Below are 6629 nucleotides of genomic sequence, written 5' to 3'. Positions count from 1 at the left end.
AGCTATCCCACAGTTCCTGCTGCCTATTGGAATTCTGGGTTAGTCTCCCAATGCCTGATGTGACAAAAACATTTTTGCGGGTTTTTTTGGGTACATGTCGTAAGCCTTCCATGATACACTTGCCTCCTCTGTCCCTGAAAACAACGGCAAACAATCATTTTCGTGCCTAAGCCTGGATTACTGGTGTAGATGCCATAGCATGGCAAGCATGGACCCTGCTCAGCTGTACATTGTTGTTGTGAGTGTCGCAAACACCTCACGCATCGTCCTGTGGTATTTGCAGAGCCTAGCCAGGAGCCGCCGTGCAGAAGAATGTGATGCCATGCAAATAGCCATGCTGGAAGCCTTCGAATGGAGCAAGTGGCAGATGCTGGTGGTGGCAGCCGAGCTTGTTGACACGGTGGAACGCCGGTACTGGGTCGGGGAAACAAGCACAGACTGGTGGGACCGCATCGTTATGCAGCTATGGGATGACGAGCAGTGGCTACATAACTTTCGAATGAGTAAGGCCACTTTCATGGAACTTTGCCAATTGCTTTCCCCAGCCCTGAAGCACAGCAATACTAAAATGAGATCTGCTCTGACGGTTGAGAAGCGAGTGGCGATAGCCCTATGGAAACTTGCAATGCCAGACCGCTGACAGACCAGTCAGTTGGGAATCAGTTTGGAGTGAGTAAATCTACCATGGGGACTGCTGTCATCCAAGTAGCCAGGGCAATCAATAGACTTCTGCTAAGAAGGGTAGTGACTCTGGGAAACGTGCAGGACATAGTGGATGGCTTTGCCGCGATGGGGTTCCCTAGTTGTGGTGGGGTGATAGACGGAACCCATATCTATCTTGGCACCAAACTACCTTGCTAAAGAGTACATAAACCGAAATGGGTACTTCTCAATGGTGTTGCAAGTGCTAGTGGATCACAAGGGCTGTTTCACCAATATCAGCGTGGGATGGTTGGGAAAGGTACATGACCCATGCATCTTTAGGAACTCTGGTCTCTTCAGAAAGCTGAAAGAAGGAACTTTCTTCCCAGACTGGAAAATTACTGTTGGTGACATTGAAATGCCAATAATTATCCTTGGAGACCCAGCCTACCCCTTGCTCCCATGGCTCATGAAGCCATATACAGGCAGCCTGGGCAGCAGTAAGGAGCAGTTCAACCAAAGGCTGAGCAAGTGCAGAATGGTGGTAGAAATGTGCCTTTGGATGTTTAAAGGGGTGCTGGTGCAGTTTACTCACTAGATTTTACCTCAGCAAAAGCAATATTCCCATTGTTGTTGCTGCTTGCTGTGTGCTCCATAATATCTGTGAAAGTAAGGCAGGAAAGTTTATGGTGGGGTTGGGGGTTGAGGCAGATCGCCTGGCTGCCAGTTATGAGGAGCCGGACCCAGGGCAATACAAAGAGCACATCGAGGTGCACTGCGTCTCTGAGAGGCTTTGAAAACCAGTTTCATGAATGACCCAACACTGATGTGACAGTTCTGTGTGTTGTTCCTTACCAAGCTGCCCCCTTTTTTGCATGTACTGCCTTGAAAACTAAACCTCCACCAACCACAGTGTGCACAGAGAATAAAGAGCCTGTTGTCCTGAAGCTATGCATTTTTATTATGCTAACAAACACTGAACAGAGACAGCAATGAATAGCAAAGATAACCTGGGTCTAAGGGCCTGATAACATGGGGGGAGGGGCAAGGACACGTAGCTTATTACAATAGCATTGTTTAGCAATCAAAGCTATGGGAATGAGAGCCTTCTGCTCCATGAACCATCCCCTGGAGTTGAATTCAAGGGCTAACGGAGCTCCCTTCCCCTCCCCCCTGCATTCTAGGATGTCTGGGAGTGGAGGATATGGAACTTGGTGAGGAGGGCAGCTGGTTCATCATTGGGTGCAGCAGAACTCTAAGGTCTAGCTGCCTTTCCTGCACTTCAGCCAGATGCCTCAACATGTCTGTTTGCTGCCCCATAAGCCACAACATCTCCTCTTGCATGTTACACTTTTGTTCCCTGCATGCTTTCCTCCCCTCTTGGTTGGTGCGCATGCTCTCCGACAGTGTAAGCCTCCATGCATTCAGCTGAGCCCTGTCAGTCTCGGAGGAACGCATCAAATCACAGAACATGTCTTCCCTTGTCTGCTTTTTTCACCTTCTAATCTGGGACAGTCTTTGTGCTAGTGTGGAGGACGCACCCACAGACAAGGTTGCAGCTGCAAGGAAACAAAAAACACAAGGGTAGCCTTACAGAACATACATTGTTGAAAACAGCAGGTTAACCCTTACAGTGAATGAAACACTTCACAGCAGTAAATACATTCCCTGAGGTACACAGACACATTTTGTCCTTTAAAAGAAGCACCTACCAGTAAGGTACAATACATGGCAGAGCGCTGGGCAGCAGATTTTGGTTTGCAGGCAGACATGGTAAGCACACATGAAAGAGTAGGTGGTGTCAGGGCACACCTGAGGACATTTTTTGGTGTGGAAACTCTTGGCACATAAACAGGCTTTTCCGGGGAGCACCCTTTGCGTAGCTGGACTGGCCACCACTGTATCCCAATTGTTTACCTCAGATTAAACATTAACCACAATTGCATTTAACCCCTGTAGTGTGATTACAAGTGTGCACTCACCAGGGGTGCCTTCCCTACCATAACGGTCCCACAACAGTAGGTCCTGGGAGGGGATTGGCTCCAGAGTTACGAAAAGGTCCTGGCTGTTGGGGAGAATGGATCCTTCACTTATCTGCTGCACATTCTCCTCCTCCTCCTCATCATCAACAATGTCTCCTTGTTGTTCCGGTAGCCACCTGGGGCCCCTGGGAGGTATCCACAGAGAGTGTTGGGGTACTGGTGGGGTCCCCGCCTAGAATCATATGCAGCTGCTCATAGAAGCGGCATGTCTGTGGCTCAGAACCAGAGCAACTGTTTGCCTCCCCTGTCTTCTGGTACGCTTGCCTAAGCTCCTTTATTTTCATGCAGCACTGCTGTGTGTCCCTAGTGTAGCCTTTGTCACCCATGCCCTGTGTGATTTTGGCACAGATATCAGCATTTCTTCTGCTGGTTTGGAGCTCTGCCTGCACAGACTCTTCTCCACACACAGTAATCAGATCCAATGTCTCCTGTATGCTCCATGCTGGAGCATGTTTGTGGCCCTGGGCAGGCATGGTCAGCTGTGCTGGTGAGCTCTCCACACTGATCAAACAGGAAATGAAATTCAAAAGTTCCTGGGGCTTTTCCTGTGTACCTGCATGAAGTGCAGTGGAGTTGAAAGTGCAATCCAGAGCGGTCACATTGGAGCACTCTGGGACATCTCCCGGAGTCCAATCCCATCGAATTACAGTGTTGTGTCTCCACTACTCCTAATTCAACCTGGGAAGGTGGACTCTAGCGCTACTCCTCTCGCTGAGGTGGAGTACAGACATTGATTTTACAAACCGTTTGGGTCGGCGGAAAGAGCTCGGTAGTGTAGACATGAACATTATAAATTTGACCTAATGTGGCATATATCGACCTAATGCTGTGTAGACCAGGCCTAAGATAATAGATTTTAGACTCATTGAATTTGGTGGGAGTTTTATTCTTGACTTAAAGAAAGATTAGATTGTCCCCTGCAGGGGAGAGACATGTGTTGATCATACTGAACAGAAGGGAATGGCAGGCAGGGAGGGAGAACATGAACACTGGACTTACTTCTTCCATTGCCTTTGCTAAATTAGTGTGAAATGCAGTTCCTTCTTTCTCACTGGTGATTCTACTACCGCTTGAATTCTGTTCAGTGTCCTTGATAAATATGAATTCTAAAGATAAGAGCTCTAAACAGCTTAAAGCTCTAAAAAGCACAATACTTGTTTGACCTTGAACAAAGACTCAGGTTTCTCCACCTGAATAAAACTGTATTTAAGCTGTTTCCATGGTATTCTGTGAAGTACACACCCTGAGTATTTTCACAGAATGAAGCAAAGATCCTGACTAAACACCCATTGAGACTGACTTTAACTATGAAACCTCTTGTAATCTATGCAGGAATATTTAGTACACCGGGAGTTTATTGCTAGAAGATTTATTTCACAATGGTCCCAGGTGATTTCTCCCTCCTCTCATGAGCAGGGACCACCCATATAAATCTGTGAGTTAGGTTTCCCATTGCTCTTATGTGGAGGCTAGAAATGGACCTGAATCATGAAATATGGCTCTAGAACTGAACCCATGTTTTCCCAATGTTCAGAGCTATTGGAATCTGAAATTTTTGTTATTTGCATATCTTAGTAGAATTGCATATTCACTTAACATTTTAAATGATCGGAGAAACCTGAGAGGTCTTGAGCAAAGAATTTAAATCAGTGTTTTCATACTGGTGTATGTAACAGGACGGTGTATGTAACAGGACTGGTGGTTCTGGCTTTTGTGGTAGTCTAGGCTCTTCTCTTCACTTTGGAGATCTAGGAGACCCTTCTGCAGAAAACAGCATGGAAGGGTCACTCTCAGGATAAACTCCATGAACAATGGAGGTTTGAAGTTGTGATGTTTTATCCTGTCAGCTATATGCGTAACAACGACTATTAGGCCTGAGAGAGGCATAAAACCTAAAAATCGTTGCAAAGAAGTAAGTTCAGGTAGGTAGTAATCTAGCCAAGTGGTTACAGAATGCAGTAGTGGGCTCAGCTGTACATGTGTCTGAGCTAAACAAAACCATCATTGCAATAGCGGTGGCTATGTTCACTGACCATGAAACTGTAGGAATCCTATTGCAGTTACCCAGATGGGCTCTGTTCCTGGTGATAAAATATGGCCATTCTACTTTTCCCTAGAGCACCTGTTCGCTGCTTTGCAAGGTTTGAATGATGTAGGAAGGATTGGCAGTATATTCCATAGTGTTTCCGTGATTAATGTATGATCGAAGTTCTGGACAGGGCCAACAAGCAGGTTGGTACCAAGGCAAAGGGACTTACAGTAAGAGGAAAGACATGCCAAGGGACAAGCGGAAAGGCTCATGCTGCCTTTGCAGCTTTTGGACAGGGTAACTGCGTGGGAGCAGGCACCCGCTTTGCCGTTTCTTGAACAGGGACAGCAGTTAAGGGAGAAAGACAGAGTACAATAGAGAGACTGGTTTGAGCAGCTGCTGTGTCTAATAGCCACAAGAGTTCAGGCTCTTGCTGCGCCTGCACCACAGAGTACCCTGGCCTGTATTCCAGGAACAGCTTGGACAACTCCATTGCCCATGCAATCTGCCCCTGTGAGTGGCTGGACAGGGCAAACGTGCCCCATGGAGTCCTCAGTGTTGAACCCAGTGCTGAACCCCTGCCTTGTGGATATATGCCTCCACCCTGGGCCCTGGCTTCAAGTGCAGAGCAAACTTGGAAGGAAGGGAAAGGAAAGGGGGTGGGAGCAGGGCCGTCCTTACCCACACACAAAGCACGCAGCTGCGTAGGGCACCAGGAAATATGGGGCACCACATTTCCTGGTGCTGCTCCAGCTCCAGCCCCAGCCCTGCCTCTTCCCACCCCTTCTCCAAAGCCCCCTCCCCAAAGTCCCTGCTCCTGCTCTGCCCCAACTCCGCCTCCACTCCCCTGAGGACTCCAGAAGCAGTCGGGCCTGCCCTCGCTGGTAAGTAGAGCGACGCAGCCCCAGCCTGCTCTGCTCCCAGCCACACCACCGGTGAGTGCTGTGGGGCGGTTCCCCGCTTCCCCCAAGCCTGGGAGCCAGGGGAGCAGAGCAGGCTGGGGCTGGGTCATTCCACTTCCCACCAGTCTGTGCTTGTTGCCCTGCTCCAGAAGTGCTGGAGTAGGTAGAGGGCATCAGCAGCTATACCGAGTGTTGTGAGCAGCATCAGCCAGTTCAAGTCTGCCATGTCTGTGTCCTCCTCCTCCTCCATCATTAGCTCTGTCAGGTGCCTACGGTGGGTAGGAAAATGCCACCAAACTGCTTACCAGTATCTCATGGAAACTCTGTCTGCATTCTGAAACAGGAGCCAAAGGCCAAGCTCAAGAAGTTCTTGAAATGGCAGCTCCTCCATGTTGCTGGTTCCAGTTGCTGGGAGTATACATGCCAAAATGACGGCTCAGCAGGATGTGTTGGCATGTTACTTCCTATAACGGATGGTATGGACAGTCAAGTTTTCCCACAGGGCACCACGGTCAAAGGGCTAGCACAACTTTTCAAGAGCTCTGTAGGAAGTCTGGGATACAGTTGGATGCACTTGGGTCTGCATACTGCAGTTTAGATGCCAGAGCCCTGGGTTAAAAACTTCTTAACCTAGGGTTGGCCATGAATGTAAATGCTCAGGCCATGGGTTCTCAAACCCTGGGTCTGCTGACTTAAGTCCCACTAACCTTGGGCTTACATTGCAGCGTAAACATACCCTTTAAGAGAGAGCCTCTTCAGTGGTGATTTGGTTCTGATTAATGTACATGGAGGAGACAGAAGGCTTTGAAGTTGAGATATGGAAAGAGTTATTCATTCTGTTGGTTTACCATTCATGATGAACAGTTCATTGTCTCAATCCTAAAATAAGATGAGTGAGAACAGCTTGGGGAAGCTGACTGAGTAGCTGACCAGAGCTATGGCCAGCTCAATCAGTGCCCAGCTGGCCCTGATAAGAGGGCTGGAGGCTAGGGGCTACAAGTTCTCTCTCTAGCT

At 48.4% G+C, this 6629-nt stretch overlaps 1 long non-coding RNA gene across 1 annotated transcript; it reads right to left on the bottom strand.

The window, feature by feature from the left end:
- Nucleotides 1-1657: 1657 nt before the first annotated feature.
- On the bottom strand, nt 1658-6414 carry LOC122465803. The gene is made up of 3 exons (XR_006290860.1): nt 6352-6414; nt 5921-6079; nt 1658-2201 (listed from the first exon to the last, which is right to left on the bottom strand). It is a non-coding gene; the product is annotated as an uncharacterized LOC122465803 (long non-coding RNA).
- Between the last annotated feature and the right edge of the window lie 215 nt (nt 6415-6629).

Source organism: Chelonia mydas, chromosome 5, assembly GCF_015237465.2.
Source record: "Chelonia mydas isolate rCheMyd1 chromosome 5, rCheMyd1.pri.v2, whole genome shotgun sequence".
Classification (NCBI taxonomy): Eukaryota; Metazoa; Chordata; order Testudines; family Cheloniidae; genus Chelonia; species Chelonia mydas.
Note: the sequence above shows the minus strand (reverse complement) of the source record. Positions and strands in the feature narration are given on the sequence as shown.